General features: G+C 44.7%; 1 protein-coding gene across 4 annotated transcripts in view; it reads left to right on the top strand.

The window, feature by feature from the left end:
• The window catches only part of SYT1 (synaptotagmin 1), a 3,823,670-nt gene that overhangs the window by 2,001,577 nt on the left and 1,796,323 nt on the right, over window positions 1-25,770 (top strand). For all 4 annotated transcript variants that reach the window (XM_069228780.1, XM_069228783.1, XM_069228779.1 and 1 more), the window contains one exon: window positions 3,264-3,322. The gene's annotated coding sequence lies outside the window, so the exon portion shown is untranslated. Of the gene's footprint in view, window positions 1-3,263; window positions 3,323-25,770 lie in introns of those variants that run through there.

Genomic DNA, 25,770 nt, shown 5'->3' with positions numbered 1-25,770 from the left:
GACCAGTTACCCCTCGTCTTTTTGTTTTTTTTCAAGGCAGAGGCACTGCCTCTTTTCTTGGATTTTCACAACTTAATTTCTACATATAGGTTCCACAGTAAGAAGGCATTTCTAGAAAGATACTGTCACCTCCAGCACTTGCGTATGAATATGAGGTCAGCTCCCTGGTGCTCAGAGAAACGTTTAGGTCCAAAGACAAAAGATGAAACATGAATCATGCTCTGCAGTATTTTGTCAAGCAGAATGCAACTCTTCCATACACCCACATGTCTGATCTTTCCAGTTCCAAGTGTCACTTTGACTTGAGAATGATGGTGCCAGTTACTGTAAGCATAACACAAGAATGGCTAGCTAATTTTCCCAAGGAAAGTGTGTTTAGACGTCTCACGCATTACCCTCATTTCTATTTCCCCTCTATGGTCCTGTTCCAAGTTCCAAGGGCTAACTTACATCAAATGAAATCCCACAATATTGTGTTACATAGTGTCACAAAATGGAAGAACTAAGGTCATTCTAAATTTCTAATGTCGCCCTCTCTGAACTCCCCCCCAAAGCCAAACACGTATGGCCCAACTTAGACTAAAGGAGACTTACACTAGGGGTGGAAGTAACTTGCATAATTTTCTCTTGCATAATTACTCACAATTACAACAAAATTACTTGTAATTATGTGTAATTGTGTGAAAAGCGGAACCCAGCATTTAGTGTTGCACCTTTGCATCCAAAATGGGCCCGAGCATGCATTTTGTGTTAAGAACATAGCATTGAGTGCTACAGGACACAAACAGCAGAGTAGCAGCCACTTACTATGTCTTAGAACACTGTTTCTGTGCATCTGTGGTAGGATATTTGCCCCAAGTTAATCTTAATTACTCAAGCTGGCGTAATCGCATAATTTTGGTAATTTCACATCACAAGAGTAATGCACAATTACTGAATTTACTCTGATTACTCCGGTATAATTAGAATTTGACCCAGGACTAATTTACACCCCTTTAAGGCACATCTGTTCTTCCCACCTAGGGAACTGTCTTTTTCCAGTCTGTGATGCATGTGCCGGTTTCACAGAACCATGTGTCCGGAATTTCCCTTAATAGCCATCAAAATCAAAAGGGCAGGGACTGGGAAAAAGTCCCTTATTTAGAGCTTTGGTCCGACATAAACGTTCTTTGACAATTAAACAGGGTCTGGAAAGAGCAGGAGGTTGGAGAACCATTAGGGCAGTGGAAATGAAGAACCTCGCATAGAAAAGAAAAATGTGGGATGTAACCTCACAGAGGTGTTAGCAACAGTCAGATGATTAATGCCACTAAAGCAAACTGCTTTCTAAAAGCACAGGTAAATGACAGCTTTATAAAAGTAATCTTTCCAGCTAACTGCATGTTGATAAATAATTCTTATTGTCCTGAAAAGGGTATTTGTCACAAGAACTACCTTCCTGCCTATCCTCTAGCCAGAGTTAAAGAGAAGTAGGTTTTGAACACTGTCGGATGTTAATGTGCAGTTTGTTTGCAACCACATTTGTACTATATAGCACTTGTTACATTTTTTAAATGTACAGTTGCCCCACAAGTTATGTTCATATTTAAGTACTATACATTTGGGTCTGACTTTTACAAAGTATAATGGGAGCTGTCTTGGAATGCTGCCATTTAACATTATCTTACTTCAAAAATTAGATTGATTTTTCATTGGATCTCCAAAGTTTCCCTGGTGTTTGATATAGCTGTATCTCAATTTATTTCTCATGGTTTTCCGCAAACATTACAGAAAAAGAAGCCATGCTGCAAACTCACATTTGGAATTTTTACTTTTTTTGGCGCAGATGTTATTTGTTTTCAGGTTTTAGGTAAAGGAGCATACTGTTAGGGCCTCTTAAGCACACTTAAAATCCAATGATCAAAAACTCAAGTTATCCAGGACCACAAAAATATAAAGAAATCCAGCAGAAACCCAGTAATGGATTTCCTGACAATGGCAAATAGAGATGTAATAAGTGATACTATCAGTGATGTCATGTACAATATCATCTATGAGGTGCATGTAATTGCAGTACCTGGTAATGTGAGATTAAGATACATGGGCATTAGCTGAGAATGCGGGCACAGCATAGCAATGGGTGTCAAGACAGACCCATGAAGGCTTTACCTGCTGTTTCTATCCAGTTAGTAGTAGCACCTGACAGTAAAGAGCAGGGATCTCCAACCTTTCCTGTAAAAACACCTACTTATGTTCAATGAAAATCTTCCTGAGCTATAAAACAAAATAGTTACCTCACCAGACAAGATTACATTAGAGCCCACCATATTCAAGGTTACCAGTGGCAATCATCTATGTGCATCAGGCATGGTTGCCAGCAGTAAATTAAAAAAAAATGTTATTAGTTATTAGTTCAGTGCCTAATTTGTGCTTTTGTTTCTGGTGCGGAGCACCAGCATTTTTTTTTTGAGGGCCAGAGCTTATTTTTCTGCCTCTAGAATTTACTGCCAACAAAAGACACATATGGGAAAGGCGGAGGAAGAGAAAAGCAAAAAAGTGTCACACTGTGAGAAAGCAGAAAGCTGCAGGAGTGAGCTGAAGGGGCAGGAGTGACTGTAAATGGATTGAAAAAGCCCGAGATGGCTTCAGGTTTACGCTGCCTCAGTATTCCGTGTTCACACATGTAATTGCAGATACCGCGTGTTTAAGAGTAGGGATTTAAGCACCCACACGTTTTTATTTACAAATTAAGCCCTGTATTAGTTATTGTCTCCCCAACACTGTTTGATTTTTTAAACTCAAATATTAGCTTTAAATATATTTTGGAAATCTTGGAAAACACACTTTTCAATGTTGGTATGGATATGTTAATATAACCATGCTAAATCTTCTAATTTAGTGGGCTAGGATGCACACAGAAGGGCTACTTGCAGGTAGCTGTAAAGCTACCAGTAGCTCACAAGCTACTCCTTGGAGAAGGTCTGAATAGAATCAGTATGTGGGGATACAGGGCAGCCAGTTTCCAGGAACATGTTATTTTAAGAAGTGTGGAGTAATAAAGGCTTCTTTCAGTCATGGAAACTCTGTGTCTGTCAATCAGAAATCAAGTTTGGAAAATTCAATAGAGTTTGCAACACTAAATATTGACTAGTAATCGGGAACTCCAAAGCCCCAAATATGCACAATGTACTGTTTATTCTCCTGGAATGCCTTCAAGAGCAGTGAAATGAAAACAACCATATTGTTTATAAGACGCTGATCGTGCTGATTGCCTTTTTTTACAGTGACGGAGTGCAGTCAAGAAACGGAAGCCACATCCAAAGGGGAATATACTTTGTGAACAGTAAGTAGTCCAGTGGACGTTACCTTTGTATTGTATTTAGTTTTTTACTTCTCAAAAACATGGTTGATTTACCCTCGCTTCTAGGTGCTAACTTCCTGCATTCTGGATTGTACTGTGTGTTCACCGGTGTACTCATGCCCTTTGTCCTTTGCGTCCTACGTGCACAGGAAATTAGCTTTGTCTGCGATTGATGCCTTCTCCTGAAACTCAATTTCATTTCACTAGAGTGGATTGTGATTCGTTTATCCTGTAATCCTCTTAGATAATAGGTCCAGATAATCTATGCAATGTATCTTTATCCAAGTTCGGAGTGAAAGCTACGCTATTACCCTTATCTCGCCAGCAAATGCGTGCTGCTCCAACAATTAGACTCGGACAAAGGGAGAAGGCCACAGCCAATCAGCCAATCTGATCTGTTTTAGTTCCCGCTGTCCCTGAAACACAGAACGCTTAGCATGGGCACTAAAGCCCGGCCTGTCATTGTGTAACTGATCTATCTGATTTCATTCGTGAGATCAGATATGCAAACGATTGACATAGTCACCTACAACCTTAAAACATACGGCTGTTCAATAATGATTAGTCGTCGGTATTCAATGCCTTCTGAAGCATCGAGAAACTCGTCATTGGCGAAAACGATCACCCATTGAAGCCTGTTGCAGGGGCTGATGTTCGGTTTTGTGCACTACCAGACCCGATTGAATTAGAACTGACTTTAGGAACAGTCTCATACACCGAGGCAGACAAATATCCGACTGGTTTATAGAACTATCGCTGATCATCCCAGACACGCTTTAAAATGGTTGGCAAAGTGAACGTTAAAAGGATTTAATTTACCACCCAGCAGCATTGTGCAGCCTATTTCAATGAATGTGCTTCACGGGCTGCTGAGAGGCGAACAGAGAGGGGTGTGGGGACTGCTGCAGGGGGAATCACTGGCAATGGCAAAGGAGTTTCTAGTTTGAGTTCATCCATTGAGTCTAATGCATCTTATATCAGTGGACTCCAGGTCTTACTGGAGTGGCCAAACGTATCCATTTCTAGAATTAAATCGCATTCTGAGCCTCGGGTAAGGTATGAAATTATGCACCGCTGCCGCTGTTTCTGGGCTCCATATTATCTTCTCCCTACGGATTGGTGAAGCTTTGCCAAGCATGAAATATGGATGAGCTGTTTCAGTTTTTATTTGAAGAATGACCTGCAAAGGATGGTTTTTTGACACTGAAAAGGGGGGCAAACAAGTCAATTATAATTTCGCCTCGCAGGGCCAGGCTTTAGTTCCAGTCACAGATTAGCGACAGAGGCGCGCTGGGCTGCCAGCGACTGAGATGCCAATCTCTGAATTGCTCAGTGATGGCAAAAAAAAAAAAAAAAAATCTGCCATTTTTCCTTATGTATAGCTAGCGTTTTGTGTGCAAGCTTCATTGTTGTTCTTCAGAGGCCCTTCCTACACACACACAGCTGGATGCAGTTTGTCTCTCCAGGCCCCGCCTCTCACATTAGTAAAGACAGCTGTTTTAAAACTGGCATAGTTTGTTCCCATGCATGGCTTACTCATTAAAATCATGTAGTACTCTCTCTCTGTGCCAGCCCCATCCCTCTGGCAGAATATGTATACAGAACCTTCAGTGCATCTTAATTAATTTATCATTTACCACATTCTAATAGAATTCGTACTTTTTAATGGCGAACAATATAATTACATGATCTAAATTGTACTCTGGTCATTAACGGGAGTTTCATTCTATTTGCTCCAGAAACATTTTAGCAAGAACATGCATTCGTAAAAAATGTACCTGCAAATGTAATTACACGCGGCTCTCCGGCATAATGCACACTGCCATTATAGGAAATTGGAATGATGACAGGCTGCTTTGGGATTTGAAAGATGAAAAAAATATATTATCTCACTTTTTCAGTAACTGAATTGGCACAACCGATGTTTCTTTTAACTGAGCCCTGACTATATTTAAACTCAGTACTGGTTGGCATTAGGGGGACAGTTGTTTGCCTTGCATAGCTCTTAGTGATATCATCATTAATTTGTTAATGCATTACATAAAAATCGGTATATTGTGGGCTTCAGAACTCCTCTGTTCACCTTGCTTCTCCCTGTACCAGAATAGAGATTATTTGACAGCAAATGAAAAATAGCTTGGAACACTACATGATGCATGTTGTGGTCCAAGAATAGCGCAAGAACAATAACATTCTTCAAAACCTTGACAATAAAGCAGTCCTTGAAAATTACACATTTAGCAATAGTGGATTATTTAGTGCCACATTTGTAATGATACATTGCTCCTACGTGTACCAGGGGCGAATGTTACGCTAATAATAATAGGTGCTGAAAAATGGTATTCCAAAAGGTCAATTCAGGCATAAACATAAATTTACTCCTGCCATGAAATCACAAAGGATTCCTGGCAGATGTAAAGGCGTTTAATGCGGAAGGTGTCTATTGGACTTGGCCCTTTCTGCAGGGTCTTCCTCAAACTTTTTGCCTTCACCCTCCTGTTTTCTGAACCAGTTTCTGTTGGCTTTTAGGACTCTGTGCACTTTACCACTGCTAATTGGTGCAATAGTGCTTGTGTTCTCTCCTTTAAAGATGAAAAATTGGCTTACACCTAAATGGCCTATTTAATTTAGTTGTAAATCTCTTGTAAAGCGATACTACATCAACCCAGGGCCTGTAAATTAAATGCTAGTAGTGCCACCATGGAGCTCCAGCCTGCCCACCCATGACGACAACAGGATCTTCACACTACCATGAGAACCATTCTCAACGCTAGGCCTGCTCTTTGTGCTACATCAGTGACCATCCATGATGCTTCAGTGCTCCTTGTGGCCCCCTCCACCATGAACGGGACTCTGCGCTGGACTGAGACAATAACTTTTCAGCTGATCTAACCTGGCCCCTGTATCCAACCAGCGCTACATTGAGTCTGCCTGATCTTGTGACTTTCTCCCGGTCTCGCATGACCAGAAAGCTGCAAGTGGCTCTTTGGGCTTTTTGGTGCCTTTTCACTTAAATATTAATAAATGCATATCTCCGGTTCTACTGATTGAATTTTTGGCATTTTGGTCTTGAATTATTTAATAAATTGCGCTCTTTTTCTATATTTGTGTGGGATTTCTCTAGTGTTGTGTTGTCACTTTATTATTATTTCAAGTGTTTCATAACTACTGCATATATTGCCTCTAAGTTAAACCTGACTGCTCTATGCCAAGCTACCAGAGGGTTGAGCATGAAGTAATTGGGAGTTTGCTTGTGCCTTACCCTAGCAAGGATTCTGGTTGCTGCATGAGTAGGGTATCCCCCCCTTCAACATGTAACCCAATTTCTCAGTATCTCTACCACAAGTGCAGATAAATCCACAGCAGTAAAGCTCATTCAGGTGGTGGTGGTGGAAATGAGCACTCCAAGGCATGGCTTGCCTTTAAAGTTTATGAACACACACATAAAGTTTTGTGGCCATTCATGAATGTCGATCTGCACCTTTCCACCTTCGTAATAGTTGGAAATGTACTTCATCTAAGAGCTGAATTTAAAAGCCTTCCAGGAAAGGGAAAGCATCCACCTAAGATATCTGGGGGTGAATGAGAAGTACTTTCTCCAGAGGAAAAATGTCCACTACAGAGAAAAAAAGGGCAGAGTAAATGTGCATTTGCACATGGAGACAATTACTCCTGTGAGGACTTTTCTGCCATGGACAACTCTGGACAGCAAGAATAGTAACTTGCAGGACATTTCACCTAACGGTTGGAAACCTGCAGCTAGCACATCTTTCCAGGCATGCTACTGCAAATATTAATGAATTGCAAATCGACATAAAAATACATAAATGCAGTGAAGTACACTTCCTCTATATTTTGTTTTCAGGAACTGGGCCTACAAATAAAACTTCCAACCTTACCCTAAATTATATACACAATCTTTAATCATTTCATTCTCATTCTCAGCATAGTACCTATTTCTCCTTATTTCGGTTAACAGTATTTCACCACTTATAGATTGATGGCTCTATGAAAATATTTAATAAATAGATAATGCATTTGGAAGCGCTTTGCCCGCATCTTGTACTGTGATCTCACACATTTAACACCAATGCTTGCCTCTCTCTGCTTGCATCATGTGTACTTGTGTTCATCACTGCCTGACAGTGGCAGGTGTTGCTCAAAGCTGACTGTCTAAGCTCCTAGATGATGCTGCCTGAGACACTGTCTTTTTCCTGAACTTTGCACATACACTGCCCCAATTTGCGTGTAAAAGCTTTATCTGGATAGGATGGGTATGATTTGGCTTGTAGTGAAATCATGGCAAGAGTGTTTCTTAGTGGTTTAATAGGGTTATTTGTTAGAGTGCTATAGGCAGTGCAGGGGTTCTTTCAGTGTGATGAAGGCATGGTAGGAATGCTGTGTAGCCTGATGATGGATGAAAAAAATGCATCTGGGAACAGCAATTATCCAGACAGAAGTACTTCGTAGTAGGAGTTTGGCAGGACAGATATGTTTCCAGGTTTGTGGGCTGACAGGCTAAAATGCTTCTGAGTATAGGGACTGGCAGGGTTGAGGTTCATCTGTAGGAAGCTGGCTCTTTTTATAGTGGACCAAAAAGAGGTACACTGTGTAAAGTGTCCTGGCAACCCCCAAAAGAACTACAAAGACACAAATGACACCTCAAATGCTCTCTTTTGTGGTAAGGTGGGTGAGCAGGTATGCAAATCGGATGGTAGTGCTAAGCATGTATTGCACACACAAAGACAGCAAGCGAGACACACTCTAAAAAAAATCCAACACCAATTTGTAAAAATAACACATACTTTAATATGCATTTAGATACCAAAATCATTGTAATTGAGTAAGTACTTCTCAAGTTATGAAGTTTTACAGTTTTCAAAAGTTGGCAGTGCAGGTTTTGGGTGTGGTAATGTTATCCTATGGGGGGAAAACATGTACTGCTTTCGGGCACTTAACAGTGACTTACAGGACTGTTCTCACGGATTTAAGGTGAGTATGGGGCAAAGTTCAAGGTCACACCAACAGGTCGCCTCGGGAGGCTCTGGGGCATCCGGGTGCAGAGGTGTGTTACGGCATCAGGTGTTCCATTCACTTCAATTGGGAATGATCAAGAGGAGGCTGCAAGCTGGGAGTGGGGGACCAGTCTGGCTGAACCAACAAGGGGGCTCAGGTCTCACAATGCTTAGGGAGGTATGGGCACCTTTGGTCTTCCTTTCTTTGGGCCAGGGCAGCCGGGTGCTGAGGTGTCCTGAGGCTTTGGATTTTTGTCACCAGAGGCACTCGCGGTAGATGGGGTCGGAATAAAGAGGCTGCAGGCTGGGGCTGGGGGACCAGTCAGGCTGAACCAACAAGTGGGCTCATGTCTTATGGGAATTGGGGACACATTTGGTCCTCTTCCCCTCGGGAGGGGGCAGAGCTGCCTGAGGCGTGGGGTTTCTGTCACTAGAGGCACTAGCGGTAGAAGGGGCCTGTACAAAGAGGCTGCAAGTGCCAACTAGGAGTCCAGTCTTTGCAAACCCAAGGGTGCGCTTGGAATTAGAGGGTGTCAGGACCCTTTAGGCACCGTCATCTCCCTCAGACTCGGGCTGTTGGATGCGGATGCAGAGGCATTTTGAGATGTTGCATGGCGGAGGTCAGAGGCTCTCTCTTTGTCTTGGTTTCTCCGAAAGAGGGGCGAAAAGAACAGCTGGGCCACTTACAACATGGGTCTCACTGTTCTTGAAGTCCCTCGACGTGCAGGTTGGTTTTCCTTGGCATTGGTGCCTGGTCTGGACAAAACAAGCCTTGGCTGCTGCACGTGGTCCGGTACCCCAGGTATTGGTGTGGCTTCTTTTGGTGTCTGCAGCTGCAGGGGAGTAGCTCCTCTACTCCAAGGGAGATTCTTTGGCAATTGGCAAAGCAAGGGCAGCCCTTTGGGTTTCTTGGAGTCACCACAGCGGCAGGATGAGTTGCTTGCTCCACAGGAGTCTGGTGCAGCCGGCACGGTTGGGGCCAAGTCAGTCATGCTCCTCGATTCTCAGGCCAGCAGTCTTTTTTGTCCACTCATTCTTTTGTGTCCATTGAAATCTGAAGTCTTGGTATCAGGGAGTAACCTAAATACTCAATTTAGGGGTGTTAAGGGGAGTGATAGGTAGTAGCCAATGGGCTACATACCCATGGGGTCACTACACCATCTAGATGACCACTTATTTGGGGAGTGGGCATCACATTATCCTAGAATTCCTGTGAGAAACTGGGGCTGATTGCAGAGGCCCCATAACGTTTTGCCCCCATTTTCCACTTTATGCTGGTGTTTTCCTGACTCTGATGGTGCCCTGGGTACTGCTAACCAGTCCCAGGGCCTGTGCTCTGTGTAAAATGGGTATGCAAATTAGGCTAATTATAATTGGCTAAGTTAACCTACCTATAAGTCCCTAGTATATGGTAGGGCATGTAGGTTTAGGGACCACAGCATAGGTGGTGCACACCTAGGTGCATTGCTGAGGTGCCCAGTGTCATTTTAAAAGCAAGCCTGCCTTGCTGGCTGCTTTTAAATTAAAGTTATATGCAAATTCGACTTTGGAATTAAAGGTACTTCCAAAGTCTTAAACTACCTTATTTTTACATATAAGTCACCCCTAAGGTGTGCCCTATGTGCCCCTAGGGCTGGGTGCCATGTAACTATAAGCAGGGACTTTATAAAAATAGATTTATAAGCCCTGGTGAGGTAAAAACAGCCAAATTCGTTTTTCCCTCATTGAAGTAAATGGCCTTCAGAGGCTAGAATGGGCAGACTTTATTTTAAATTTTAAAGTCTCCTTAAATGTTACATACCAAGAATTTGGTATCAAATTGATTGTTATAATAAATCCCACAACTTCCAGTTGTTGGATTTAATATAACTAGTTCAGGTAAAAAGTTTAGACTTTACCTAAAAAGTTGCCAATTTCAGCTCTGCATTGTTTTTGCTGCTGTGCTCTGATTGGCCAGCCTGCAGCAGCTTCTGCCAGGCTACCTTGATGAGGTGTGAAGTGGCCTGACTTCACACAAAGGAATGTGCTTGGGGGAGAGAATCTCCCCTCAGCAGATGGTGAGGCAGGAAGGGGGAGGTCTGCCAAACTGGTCTTCAAAGGCAGAGAAGGACATCTGGAGCACCCAGCAACACCCCCACATCCTGCAACCCCAGACAGCTAGGTGCCCCCTTGATTAGATTAGGAGAGGGCAGGAGAGGGGTGTGTTTATGATTTTTAGCCACACCAGTGGGTGGGCTCAGCCAGATCTCTCCTCCAAAAATCAGATTCATCCATTTTGGATTTTTAGAGACTGTTGCCTTCTGGGATGGATTTTTGCCACACTTCCCAGGAAGTGGTCATCACAGGGGGACGACCCTGGCCCTGATTGGAGAACCAGGGCCCCCCTGCTTTTCACCCAGGAGCAAGGATAAAACTGGCAGACCTGCACCCACGCCTCAGATCCCTACCAGATTTCAACAAGAAAGGAACTAAAGGAAAAGAAGGACTGCCCTGCTGGACCCCTGGCCTGCACCTGGAACCTGCACTCAGAAGGACTGCACCAGCTGCACACTTGGGCTTCACCACAAGAAGGACTTTGCCTGGCTTCAACTGGTTCAAGGAGGGACTCCCTGTTTGCTACAGGTGAAAAATTGCTAAACCAGAGTCCCCTGCACCAACTCCTGAAGAAAGCGACCAGTTGACCACTGCCCAGTGGCCAAAAAGGAGTTTGCGCCAGGTGCATTCTGGGAGTTGAAGTCCGCACCCCCCAAGGACCATCACAGAACTTCTGGACCCTTGGGGTGAGCTGTGGACCCCAAAAGAACCTTAAAAGAACATCTGGGTGAAGCCCCAGAAGTTTGGAAAAGATTGGAGAATTTTTGAAAAAAAGCTCCATAAAGTGACCGACCCGACGCGGAAATTCTAGCCGGCTTGCCTCAACCGCGACCCGGCCAGACTTCGTGGTTCGTCCCGGTAAAGAAAAACATCCAAAAAAGAGACTAAGTCCGAACGTAAAAAGTTGACCGGGACCTCCCAGCCATCGTATCCGAGAAGGGCTCCATGGACGTCGGATCAAGATCCAGGTTTACCCCGGTCGAAGGATTTTCATCTCGAAAAAACGACTAAGTCCGAAGGTAAAAATCACCACCGAGGAAACCGACTTCACGTATCCGGACAAGGGCTCCAGGAGGTCGGATCCAACTGGCAGGTTCGTCCCGGGGAAGAAAAACATCAGAAAAGAGACTAAGTCAGAAGGTAACTTTTTAACCGAGGCCTCCCGCGACTTGTAGCCGAGCAGGGCTCCATCGCGGTCGGCCTGAAAGTTTGACTTTGCCCCGGTCCTGGTGCAACCAGATGACCCGATTGGCGCTTTTTGTTTCTAAGCGCTAGAAAATAATAATACTTTAAAAATTCATATCTCCGGTTCCCCTGAACCGATTTTAATCGTTTTTGTGTCATTTTAAAGATAAAAATATAAGCTATTTTTATAAATTGGTTTTGGATTTTTAAACTGTTTCCTGTGTTTTATTTAATTACTGTTTTGTGATATTTGAATGCTTTACACTTTGTCTCCTAAGTTAAGCCTTGACGCTCGATGCCAAGCTACCAAGGGTAGAGCTGGGATTAATTTACTGAGACCTAACTGTACTTATGTGGAGGTTTGTGGCTTGTTGCTAGGTGTAGGTACCTACCTTCCCTACCAATAACCCATTTTCCAACAATTCCTAATTCAACTACGCACAAGATGGAGGAATTCCTAACTTTGTGTTCACTTCAGGCTGGTCACCCTAGAGATATGTCCAGCCTGGAGGTGTATCACGCCTCCTGAATAGCTAATTTTCCTGCCTTTCCAGGTGCCAAACGGGTGCTGGTCGGGGGGGGGGCTCCCATCACCTCTGATGGAAGCCAGATTTGCATACAAAAGGTGGTGGGCTCTTTGAAGTGCCCTGCCATCGAATGCTAATTTGCAAGTTATCTGGTCGGAATGTGTGTATAACACCTTCTGCCAGAGTAGGCTTTGCAGCTGACTGCTTGAGAGCTTCGGCTCTCACCCACAGAGATCAGAAACACTAGTAGTTGGAAGGTTTTCAGGGGACACCTCTAAGGTATCCTCTGGGTGCCTGTATTAATACATCCAACACTGGAATCAGTGTGGGTTTATTAATACGAGGTGTTTGATAACAAACACTATAGGTTTCAGTAAAGCCACTAAGTAGTTGGGGAACTTGTTTTGACCAGTGCTTCCCCGTTCACTTGTACTGTCAGTAGTTTAAATGGCCAGATCAGGGGCACATCAGCTAAAGCAGATATGACCTCACATATAATGTAATTCACCCTGCCTTAGGGCTGTAAAGCCTGCTGTAGGAGTGACTTACAAATATTACATGCAGTGTTAGGGGCCATGGCATGTTTTCACTTTTTAGAGCACCTTGTCACACAGCCTGCAGTGGCATTCTTTATGAGTTTGATGATGGGTCCCTTAGAGTGGCACAATCTATGATGCCACTCTAAGAGACCCCCTGTAGTACCTATGCCTTAGCTACCAGAGGTAGCACTTACTAGAGACTTACAGAGGTGCTAAAGGCCTGGTCACTTGGGGATCACTTGACCAGTTGTCTTGTTTTTGTTTGAAGGATCACTGGTACTGAGAACCTGGTTAGCAGGAACCCAGTGTACTCCAGTCAAAGTTGCATCAAATACAAGGCAAAAGGTGAGGGGACTACTGCAACAACCCAGTTTCCTACACCATCTTAGTATGGGGATGTTGGAAACTGGACTACTGGTTAACTGAGGTGTGAGCCGTGGTAAAGCACTGTTAGCCCTGACAGCCTTAGGGTGGTCATCCCCCAACTTTTTGCCTTCCTCCCTCCACTTTTCTGACACTGCTTTGCTAGTTTTAGGACTGCTAACCAGTACTAAAGTGCATATATTCTCTCACTTAAATAAATATGGCAACATTGATTCATTCCCAAGTGGCTCATCTGATTTACTTTTAAGTCCCTAGTAAAGTGCACAAAATTTACCTAGGGCCTGTGAATTGAATGCTACTATTGTGTCTGCAGCACTGGTTGTGCCACCCACATAAGTAGCCCCCTAACCATGTCTCATGCCTGCCATTGCAAGGCCTGTGTGTGCAGTTTCACTGCCACCTTGACTTGGCATTTAAAAGTACTTGCCAAGACTTAAAATCTCTTTTTTCTACATATGTCACCCCTAACGTAGGCCTTAGGTAACCCATAGGGAAGGGTGCTATGGCTATGTAGGTAAAAGGCAGGACAGGTACATGTGTGTTTTATCTGTCCTGGTAGTCAAAAACTCCTAAATTCGTTTGCCACTGCTGTGAGGCCTGCTCCTCTCATAGAATAGCATTGGGGCTACCCTCATATACTGTTTGAGTGGTAGATTCTGATCAGAAAGGGGTATCCAGTCATATTTAGTATGGCCAGAATTGTAATAGAAAATCCTACTTATTGGTGATGTTAGATGTTATATTACTATTTTAGAAATACCACATTTATAAAGTGAGCATTTCTATGCACTTAAAATCCATCTGTGCCTTACAGCCTGTCACCAATCAACGTCTGGGCTGGGCTGGTTGACCACTCCCTTGTGTATTTCACCCAGACAACCACAAACACAGGATACTCAGTCACACCTGCACTCATCTGCATACTGAATGGGTTTTACTGGGCTTGGAGGGTGGAGGGCCTGACACTTACATTTCAAAGCCTAGTTGCCTGCCCTCACACAATGGACTGCCAAACCTCTATTGGGACCCTGGCAGACAGACGTGTACTGAAAGGGGAACTTCTGCACTTCAAAACCACTCTTTGAAGTCTCCCTCACTTCAAAGGGATTTTCGGGTATAGAAACTGGGTCCCTGACCCCACCAAATCAGACACTTCTGGACCTGAACCTGCAGCCTGTCAAGAGGAACTGCCTGGCTGCCCAAAGGACTCATCTGGACTGCTTTGCTGAGAAGGACTGCTTCCCTGCTGCCCTCTGACTTTGCTCTCCAAGGGCTTGGATTGAGCTTGCAACCTATTTCTGAAGTGTCAGGGCCAAAAAATATTTCATCTCTTCAGGAAAATCCTTGTGCACTGAAAATTGACTCACAGCCTGCCAGCAATGACGCCCAGCCATTTTCCGACAGAGAAATTGCATCACAGCCAAGCCGGAGCGACGCAGCCCAACTTCCCGAGTGAAGAATAGACGCAGCACCTGCCTTGCAGCCGGATATTCAACACACAGCCGACCGGATCGACGCACAGCTGAACCGGAATGGCGCAGTCTGACTTCTTGAGTGAAGAATCGACGCAGCGCCTGCCGTACCAACAGAAAACTTGACTCATCGCCTACCGGATCGATGCAACGCCTGTATCATTTTCCCACACACCCAGGATTTCCCGGCATTATCCCTGGGTGTCAAAAAGATCCCAGCATTGCAGTGAGGAACAAAGACTGCGCACCGGAAATCATCACAAAGTCCCTTGCAGCATGGAAAGAAATGATGCATCGCCTGTGCCGTGCTGGAAAATCTGACGCATACCCTATTTTTCCACGCATCTCCTCCTCTGCGGTCTCTGTGCGTGTTATTTTTGACGCAAGACAGCTACTTTGTGAAACCAAGAGACAACTGTTGATTTGTAAGATTTAAGACATGTTTTAATCTTGCAAAACTGATACCTCAACTTGTGCTTATTGAATCTTTATCGTTTTGACCTTAATTTAACCAGATAAATATCTTATATTTTTCTAAACCGGTGTGGTGTATTTTTGTGGTGTTTTCACTGTGTTACTGTATGAGTTATTGCACAAATACTTTAAACATTGCCTGCTAAGTTAAGCCTGACTGCTCAGTGCTAAGCTACCAGATAGTGGGCACACGATAATTTGGATTGTGTGTGACTTATCCTGACTAGGATTGTGGTCCCTATTTGGACCTCTGCCAACTAGAGGCCCCATTTATAAAAAGCAGGAACCACAATCTTTGTCAGGGTATTTAGGAAAATAGCACCTTTCTGCCTTAGTTACACCCACTTTTTGGAGCCAGTGTGTTTAGACTGTAGTACTCTGGGATCCTGCTAACCAGGACCCAAGTGCCAGTGCTCTCTCCATCTAAATTTAGATGTAAACATGGTCACCCCACAATTGACATACTGGTGCACCCATAGGAGTCCCTAGTATATGGTACTTGTTGCCCCTGGACCTTTTTGCAGGGTCATCCTCAGTCTTTTTGCCTCCTTCCTCCTAATTTATCTGACAAGTTTTTGTTGGCTTTAGGACTCTGGGCACTTTACCACTGTTTAAACAGTGCTAAGGTGCATATGCCCTCTGTGTAAATTGTACTGTTGATTGGTTTATCCATGATTGGCATATTTGATTTACTGCTAAGTCCCTAGTAAAGTGCACTAGAGGTGCCCAGGGCCTGTAAATCAAATGCTAATAGTGGGCCTGCAGCACTGGTTGTGCCACCCACATTAGTAGCCCTGTAAACATGGCTCAGACCTGCCACTGCAGTGTCTGTGTGTGCAGTTCTAAACTACCAATACGACTTGGCAAGTGTACCCAATTGCCAGGCCTAAACCTTCCCTTTTACTACCTCAGGCACCCCTAAGGTAGGCCCTTGGTAGCCCCAAGGACAGGGTGCAAAGTATGTTTAAGGTAGGACATATACTAGTGTGTTTTATATGTCCTAACAGTGAAACACTGCCAAATTTGGTTTTCACTGTGCAAGGCTTATCTCTCGCATAGGTTAACATGGGTGCTAAAGCATAGATTCCCTTTGAGAACAGATAAAAATGAGGAGTTTAGAGTCTCTGAACTCACAATTATTTAAAAATACATATTTTAGTGAAGTTGGTTTTTAAATTGTCTGTTTGAAAATGCCACTTTTAGAGAGTAGGCATTTCCTTGCTTAAACAATTCAGTGATTCTGCCTGTTTGTGGATTGTCTGTCTGGGTCAGTTTGACAGTTGGGCTGTTTTGCAACTCTCTAGACAGTGACACAAAGGGGACGGAGGTGTAGCCTGCAAATCCTTATGAGCCATCTGAGCTATAGGGGAGGGAGGAGTGGTTGTTCACACCTGAAAGGACTGTGACTGCCCTCACACAATGCAGTCTCCAACCCCCTGATTTGTGTCTGGGGCCTGGCCTGGACAAAGAAGGATCTCACAAACACTTGAGACTTTGCTTTGACATTTGCCAACTTCAAAAGCAGTAAGGGGTATAAGAAGAAGACCCAAAACCCCAGACTTTTAGAATCTTTCTAGAATCAAGAGGAACCTCTGCCAAGGAGAATAGCTGATGAGCTGGAGGAGGAGTACTGGTGTGTTGCTTGGCTGGACTTGCCTGCAGTTGCTGCTTCTGCCTGAAAAGAGTGAAAAGGGTGGACTTTTCTGTGTGTCCTGCTTGAGAAAGTTCTACAAGGGCTTGGAGTAGAGCTTGCCTCCTGTTGGAAGTCTCAGGGACACCGAAGGCTTCTATTTCCTCGTCCAGCAGCAATGGGAACTGTGTGTTTTGTGCTGCTCAAGAGGAGAAACCAGCGCAACCCCACCAACGACACAGCTGGTCTCCACCATGACCTGACAACGCCGCACGGATTCGCATTGCCCCGCTTTGCACCATGACCCTGGTCTCACCTACACCATCATCGGATGACTTCACCGAGCCGTTGTTCGCACCGCGACCTGTGGGCCCCGCACTGCAGCATCGCCTGCTCACACCGCAGCCTGGGCACCCCTGACAGTGCCACTCCTGCTGACACTGATGCAGCTGCCTGCACCGTGCCCTGTGGACAACGCTCGTGAGGTACACAAAGCACCATCCCGTCCAACACCGCAGCCCCGGTCCACAGACGCAAGCATCATCGACTCCAGTGTTGACACCAGGGATCCTGCCTGCACCGTGCAGGAAGTCTGCACTGTGGCCTGTGGATACCGCTTGCGAGGCTCACAAAACACCGTCCCGTCCCGCACCTATGGCATGGGCCTACCGACGACAACGATTCAGCAACGATGATGGCGCTTCCTGCACACTGGCCTGATGACACCGCACATCGCACCACCCTGTCCCACTTCACATTGCAGCCCTGGTCTCACCGATGCCGCTGGACGGCATCACTGAGCTGCTGCCTGCACCGTGACCTGTAGGCACCACACGTCGCATCATCCCGCTTCGCACCGCAGCCCCAACACCATCTACGCCAGCACTCCTGACTTCATCAGCCCGGAGTTCGATCCGCACCCATGTGACTTCAAGGGCCCAACAACTCCTGCACCGACTCCAGAACCAACACCGTGGCGCCAGGGACACTGCTTTCCGGAGCTCACTGCAAGGATCACGATGCCCTGAAATTCCAAAGGTTCTGTTTTGCGGGTCTTCCCAACACCGGAGCTGGCCAGCAATGCCGCGGCTGGCTTGAACTGTTGGTTTTGTTTATCATGATGCCGTGATAGCCCCAGGTGGAGCTATCGACTTCAAGGAACTGGATTTTTGAATAAATCTTGCAAAATTCATATCTTTAACACTGTATGTTGGATTATTATCGTTTTGGTCTTGTTTTACACAGATAAATATGGGCTATTTTTCTAAAGCTGGTGTGGTGTCCTTTTGTAGTGCTTTCACTTATTACTCTATGTTATGTGTAAATGCTTTACACATTGCTTCCGAGATAAGCCTGACTGCTCATGCCAAGCTACCAAGGGTGTGAGCAGGGGTTATCTGGGCGGGTATCTCCCTTATCCTGACTAGAGTGAGGGTCCCTACTTAGGGTGCAAACCGACTGCCACCTAGAAACCCCATTTCTAACAGTACTTATGTACCAATGGCATTGGTACACCAGAGGTCCCCCATGAGATGCAGCATGTATTTTGCCACCCATGAGGACCCATGCAAACTGTGACTACAGGCCTGCAATTACAGCCTGTGTGAAATGGTGCATGCAGCTTTCACTCCAGCTCCTGCTGAAAATTTGCTTCAGAGTTCTGCAAATCCATAGCCATGCATCCTCCAAAATCACTGGGACTCTGCCTGCACTTAGGAAAGCAAGAGGGAATCTCCCTTGGAGTGAAGGAGTCACTCCCCTGCATCTGCAGGCACCTCAACGATGATGACAGGCTTGTGGATCTTGCTGTCCCACAGACTCTCCAAGGCTGTGCAACACAGGTGGTGGTTCTGTGGGTCTCTATAGGTCTGGTCTATCTTCTATGTAACTGGGAAGTTTGGGGTCAATTGCTGGAGCTGCTTGGCTGGAACCCCTGTGCACTATGTCTGCTTATCGTTGCCTAGGCTTGTTAGCTCTTCAGCCAGAATAGCTCCTAGCTCCAAGAAGCCCCTGTCTCCTGAACTCTCCAACTCCAAGAACGTCATCCTCTCTGCAACTTCTGTGATGTAGACATCCCTCTTTGCCGTGCTGCTGAGCCTTTCCTGCGACTTCCTGTGCCTGCTGCCAGAGGGTCCTGCTAGGGGCTCCAATGATTCCTGCTGGCTGTCCTGCTTGCTGAGGGCTGGCCCTGACCTACCTGCCCAAGTTGGTCCATCTGAACCTTGTTTGTCTCCACAACTCTTACAAACTCCATGCAATGCCCCCTGCAGTTGCCAAGGTTTGTTGGTGGTCCCACTGACCACTGACTCCTCTGCAACTCAATGGCCAGCATGGGACAGCTCTTGGATGATGCCCGAGGTCTTCCTCCATCACCTGGACTCTGCAGCTGCACTTCTCCGTTCACCGTCCTTCAGGAAGCATCACTGAGAAGAGTGGGCATTGCCCTCCTGCACTGCCCAGACACCTCTGGGTGGTTTGGACTCTGTCCCCTCTCTCCTTAGGTCCTTTTCTTATGGAATCCATATATGGGTTCCACTGACCTGGTCCACAGGTTGTGACGGCAGCTGGACAACTGAGATCCCTATTGACTTCAAAGGGAGGTTCCGACATGACTTCACCCCTATGCACCTGGGTTCCCTGATGTAGGTATTCCCATGTTTTGGGTATCCACAGGTGGAGGCAGTATACAACCTCGCCTGTCCCAATGGGTTTCCTCTGGGTCCTCTGGTAATGGTCCTAAAAAAAAACAATTCCAACCGCAACTTCCCCACGTTTAGCCTATGGATACTGACCGAAGGTTTCTACTCTGCATACCGGTACCTGGGGAATCCCGCCTACTTACCTTTGGGGTACTAGTACTTCCCCAGTCCCAAGGGTCCTTGGGTGGTAGTGTGGGTTGGGAGTGATTTTCGCATTCCATTTTTTTGGTATATGCTTTGGCCCCCCTCTATAGGGGCCCATGTAATTTTATGCCTTTACTTACTTTTTGCTAAGTATATTTTTTATGACCATATCTCCAGTTAGGAGATATACCAAAGTTAGTTCTAGAGGTTGTGTTATAATAAATGTTGCATACTTTTCTAACACTGGTGTGGTTCCTTCCTGTATGTACTTCACTGACTGAACTGTGTGGTATTTGCACTCACTTTACACCCTCCTGGATAAGCCTTAGCTGCTCTCCACAGCTACCCCAATGAGAGCTCTGGTTATCTAGAGCCACCTACACTATCAATAACGGTTGCCTATACTCAGTACAGGGTGCCTCACCTATAGGTGCACACCATGTACTGAGTCAGCCTCCTACAGGGTAAGGCACATACAAACCCCAAATTAACCTGTGCTAAACCCTCTGTTATCTTGACCCAGAGCAGTCAGGCTTAACTTAGATACAATGTATAAAGTATTTGTGCAACACTTCAAACAGTAAAACAGTGAAAACATGACAGAAAAGGTCCCCTACCAGATTAGAAAAACAGAGTGAAATTTAATAAATAAAACCTGACTAAAATGGCAAAAGTTCAATCAGTAGAACCGGAGTTACTAATTTTTAAATAATAAACTGCAATATAGTGCCTAAAAGCATAAAGTGCTAACCAACCTACCTGGTTGCACTTGACCTGGTCAAAGTCAAAAGCTCAGAATGACCACAATGGAGCGTGGGTCGGCTACTGTCCCAGATTAGTCACGCTGAAGTTTTACCTTCTCAAGTTTTGTGCCATGACTCCGTTCATGTTTGAGAGGGTTGCGAGGAACAAAGAGTGCAAAGGGGGCAGTAGTTAGAGTGGTGTGAAGAGCGAGACTGAGTGCCGTGGATGGTAAGGCTTGAGCTTCTCGCTGGTGGTCTCAGATAAGCTGTCAGGGCTGCTGTGCGAAAAGATGGTCTGGCGGTGGCGTGAGCAGGATTTCAGTGCAAGCAGCGCAGTTCTTTACTTTGTACTCCAAAAGTCAGGCAGTCACCATTGCCAATGGGAGGGGAGCTACCCCAAGAAGTGGTTCATAGTGACCACAGAGCAGAGGCTGCACATTTTCACAGCCACTCCTCCGGGATGGCAAAGGGACTCTGCACGTGTGAATGCCATCTTTATTTTAAATAGGGAGGCGCAATCAGTAGAACCAAAGATATGCAAGTTTAAAGATTTAAATGAAAGTGCAGGCCTACAGTGATGGAGCATGGCCCTGATACAGGACCCAGTTGGACCTGCTGAACAAAGTACCTTAAATCCTGGTTGCAGAGAATTGCATGATTCTGCATTGAGAATGAATTGTCCAGTAGTGGTTCTGATGAGCTGCAGTGGCAATACGAGGTCCTGCATTCAGCATGTATTGTGCAGTGGCAGTTCTGATGCAAGACTGCTAGGAGATGCTTCAAGCTGTGTTAGTTCTGCCCAAGAAAACACAAGTGGGCTGGTAGAGCACCTTCAGGCCCACTTTCAAAGATCCAGGACTGAAGTGACACCATTCCACGGGCAAGACTCACAGCAGGCGGAGTCCTGGAGCTGGGGACAAGGTGGTTGGAGCCTTTTCTGTCCTTAAGGCTCTGATCAGGATAACAGTCAATGAGCCGAGGGAGTCACTGTGGTGGTGCTAGGTTCGAGATGCAGGTACAGTCCTTTTCATTCAGGCAGCAGGGCAGCAGAGTAGCAGAGCAGCAGAGTAGCAGTCCTTTGTACAGCAGAGCAGCACAGCAGCACAGCAGTCCTTCTGAGTCTTCCACATTTCCAGAAGTGTACTGAAGAGTTAGGTCTGAGGGTTCAATATTTATACTTGGTGCCAGCTCTAAAGGGAGAAAGCTCTGTCAGTTTCCACCCCAAAAGGTGTTTGGAATTTCCTGCCTCTTTCACCTAACCCCAGCTTGTCTGGGTCACACTAAACTGATGTGAAGCAATTTTGAGTGTGCTGAGGCAGATCCTTTGTGATGTTAAAGTGTGGCAGATGGCAGCTCCCCCCCTCATCAAGTCAGAGATAGCACATCATGGCATCACCTACTCCTCCTTTGTCTCACTCTCTGGGAGCAATACACAAAGACTAACTGCCAGCTCCACCTAGTCATGTGACCCAGGGTACAGGCTGCAGGCAACAAATGATTAGAACAAGAAAATGCCAACTTTGTAAGTGGCATTTTCAAAATGGTGATTAAAATCAAACTTTACCAAAAAAGAAGGCTTTAAATTACAATTCTTTGGTCTCCGAACTCGACATTCCGATCTGCTCCTCATTGAAAGTTATCACTTAATAAATATAATAAGGTACCCTAATGTTGTCCTATGAGAGAGATAGGCCCTGCAGTAACAAATGTAAGAGTTTTTCACTACCAGGATATTAAATGTTAAAAGTACATGTCCCATTTTTTTAAATACACTGCACCCTGCCCCATGGGCTGTTTATGGCATACCCTAGGGGTGACTTATAGGAATTAAATAGGAAGGTTTATGCCTTGCAAAATATTTATTTTGTCAGGTTGAAATTTTACTTTAAAATTGCACATGCATGCTGCAATGGCAGGTCTGAGACATTGTAGACAGGCTATTTAAATGAGTTTCTCAATTAGTACTGCAGGCCTACTCATAGCTTTTAATTCACAGGCCCTGGCTACATGTAGTACCACCTTGCTATGGGCTTATGAATAAATTAAATGTGGCAATTGGGATTAAGCCAATTTTGCAGTGTTTAAAGGAAAGTGCACAAACATTTTAGCACTAGTTAGCTGTGATAAATTACACAGAGTCCCAAAAGCCAATAAAAACTGGTCCATAAACAGGAGGGTTGAAGGTAAAATGTTTGGGGGTGACCCTGCAGAGAAAGCCAAGTTCAACGTTCTTGTACCCAGTACAAAATATTGGACTCCAGGAATCATAAGACTGAACTCCCATTTAAGCTTCAAGATGCCTTTGTCTGCACCTGTCCATCCGTCCACTTCAACCTGGACCTACCATGGAACCTTTATCTGGCCTCTGCAGAAGTGAGTCTGTACCCACAATGCTGTCATCATGGTCCTGGACCCTTGGTGGACATGCGTCAAATTGTACTCCTATCAACTCCTGAAACCTAGGGCTTAGGGAACCTTTGGGCTTCAAGTATCTCTCAGGACCGGGGACCAACCTTCCAAGTCAATTAGATGAAGGTCTTTTGCTGCTAGGCCAGGGATTTAGTTTGCTCCCAATATGAGCCTTTCCACAGCAGCAATTATTTTTCAGTGAGACCTCACACAGATGGTGTTGAGTATGTTGGAGCCTTTTTTGGCTGCAGCCTCCAGTTTTACCTTGTCAAAGAAATCTGAGCTCTGAGAAATGAAGTCTGGATGTAGAAATCTCCATCAGGTGAGGCGCAAAAAGTATCTAGCTGGTGAGGGACCTTCTCTGGGCTTGAAATTCAAATTTCTCCTGCTCTGAGTTTCTATGCAGAAGTCACTGACTTCACTGAGACCTCATCCAATGGCATTCTGATGTCCCGGAGCCCTCATGGGCCACAGCCTGCTGCCTTTCCCCCTGCTGAAGATTTTTGACTTCTATTCCACAGACTGAGTTTAAAGGTAAAATGTTCGACTGGGTTGAACCTGTTTCCATACCCAATCCACGCTTTAAAGCGATCCGCCTTTCATAGTCCCTAGGTATCAGTCAAGTGCAACCAGATGAGTACAGTTCCTGCTTATCTCGTTAAACATTCCTAATTCCAGTTTCCCTAATTGGATTTTGTTGTTTTGGTGTTTGGTGTTTTTTTTTTTTATTTAACATGTTATCTATTTTCTAAAATTGGTTGGATTTCTTGTGTTCTGACTGTGTACTGACTTATACTTTGCCTATCAGTTAAGCCTGTGTGTGCTGTTCCATAGCTAACAGGGATGAGAGCTAAGGTTCATTTAGTGACTTTAGTGATTCACCCTAACAAGGATTGTGGTTATTGCTTGTGGTGGGTAGTCACGGTCCCAACGCTAATCCAATTTCATACACCAATGCTCCACAATCATTCTGCCTACTTTCAACATTTCAACCTTCAGTCCTGCCTCTTGTAATCCTCACCACCAGTCTTTTTACATTCTCAAATTTATTTTTTTCTTCCTTTCTTTTAGTTAATTCTTGTATGCTTCAAAATATTATGTGCATGGCTGGAATTCATTTTTGACAATCAACTTTGAAAAGTAATGGAAATGCCAAAACTGTAAATATAAGAGAAAATAATGTTCAAAGATTAGATTTTAGACACACTTTTCTGTATAATGAATACGCATAAATGGATGAAGCGTGTAGATGCATCCTGCAAGTTAGTAAATTGATGCATAAAATACAGGGTTGTTCGAGATAAGGTCTTGGACAAGTGAGCATTTTTATAGTTCTTAAATTAGGCTTGTTAAGGATACAATAAATATGAACATAAAATTCACCTTCAAGCATAGAACTGACCATCGCAAAATATTCACATTCTGAGTACGAGTTAGATCTTGGAAACAGGGGGCACTGGGCAGACAAAGTTAAAGCTTCCAGCTTAATTAGGAAAATTATATGTATTGTATATATGTGCTCTATGACTGACTCTCAAAGTCCATTTAGGTCTGGTATTAGCCAAGATCTTTGGATTTTGCTAACATTAAATACCTAATATACTTACAAAGGCTTCCAGGCAGCTCTTCTCTTGCACCCACAACATCATACAACCTGGGGCAGTTGATCAGCCTGCTTCAGTCTTGGGCTAACTTCACAAGAAGTACACAGTAATGGCTCGTGGGGCGTCCTGGGTGCGGGGTAGGGTGGTGCGTGAGGGGAGGGGAGGCATTAAAACATTCAAATTTATTTAAGAAAAATGTTTAAAAAAAACCTTACCTTCTCTGTGGCGCGCTGCTCCTCTCTTACGCATTGTCGCTCCAGGCACAGGCTCCCAGCCTGCCCTGCACCAATCCTGACGCTGCTCAGAGCAGTGTCAGGATTGGCTGGGAGCGCCCAGGCAGGGTGCTCCCAGGCAGACTGGGAGCCTCTGCAGGCTCAACACAGTTGCCGGGCTTGAGAGAGCCACCTGCGCATCTATGTTTTGGCCGGACTGAGACAGTCGGCCAACATCCCCCTCAGTGCACGTCACCCCCGTGGCCCGTACCTTTCAAAGAAAAGGATAAGAAACATAGTTTATTATCCTTTTCTTTGAAAGGTTTTGCAGCTGCCGCTTCTGGCAGCCTGGCAACGCTCCTCCGCCCTTATGCATGAGCCGTCCCTGGAAGTACATACACACAAAGGAGTTCCCCAAAACCAGGGACTTCCTAACGCAATATGTGCTTTTTGAGACAAAAACATACATTTTTTCCTTTAGTCAATTTATTTTATATTTCTGGGGCCCAGCAGCTCCCTCAACAATAAATTGTTTATAAAAGCAATCACAAAGCAAAAAAAATCATTAGAAAACTCTGAAGGCTGGAAGCAAGCTTCAAATTAATGGCTTTGCCAATGCTTCGTGACTATGCATACTAGAGCATAGCCTTTCTTCAGCATATAATAAATCCAGAGAACATAATGTTCATATTTAAAGTTTGTGCTGTATTTTAGTGGAAATACTCTGGTTTAGTTGAACGATTTCTAAATCTCATTTGCCATGCTAGAGGAGAGCAGGATGTGATATGAGGGAGGAAGATTATGCAAATAGAGATGAAAAATAAGGAGGCTTTAAAGGCAACCAAGCTTTGGCAAAGTCATTGGCTCTGGCTAGCATTTTGGGGTCTAATAAAACATTTAAATACCTATGGCACTGGAAAAGGAAAGCAAAATTATAAAATACACCTATGTGTTAACAAATTTAGTGTGTGTTGATTCAGTATACTTTAAGATGTAAAAAGATCCCTCGAGCACTTCATAGGTGGAAGGTTAACAAAAAGAGTCCAGAGCATAAGATAAGAAAGTGTTACTTGTATGGGTAGAGCTAACGCCCACTTTAAGTACATTTAAAAAAGAATAGTACAGTAGATCGTGCAGCCAGCTGCACTGTCGAGTCAGATTTAAAGTGTCTCCTTTAAAAATGTAGGGGACAGGGGAGGGCTAAAAAAGTGGAGTTCCAAAAAAGGAAAATAAATAATAATGTAAATCAGTCATTTTTTGGGTTGTCATTTAGAACTGGAGTAAATTACTTTCGTGCAT

This window comes from Pleurodeles waltl, chromosome 4_1 (assembly GCF_031143425.1).
Source record: "Pleurodeles waltl isolate 20211129_DDA chromosome 4_1, aPleWal1.hap1.20221129, whole genome shotgun sequence".
Lineage (NCBI taxonomy): Eukaryota > Metazoa > Chordata > Amphibia > Caudata > Salamandridae > Pleurodeles > Pleurodeles waltl.
The sequence above is the reverse complement of the archived record's forward strand: the minus strand, read 5'-3'. Positions and strand labels throughout refer to the sequence as shown.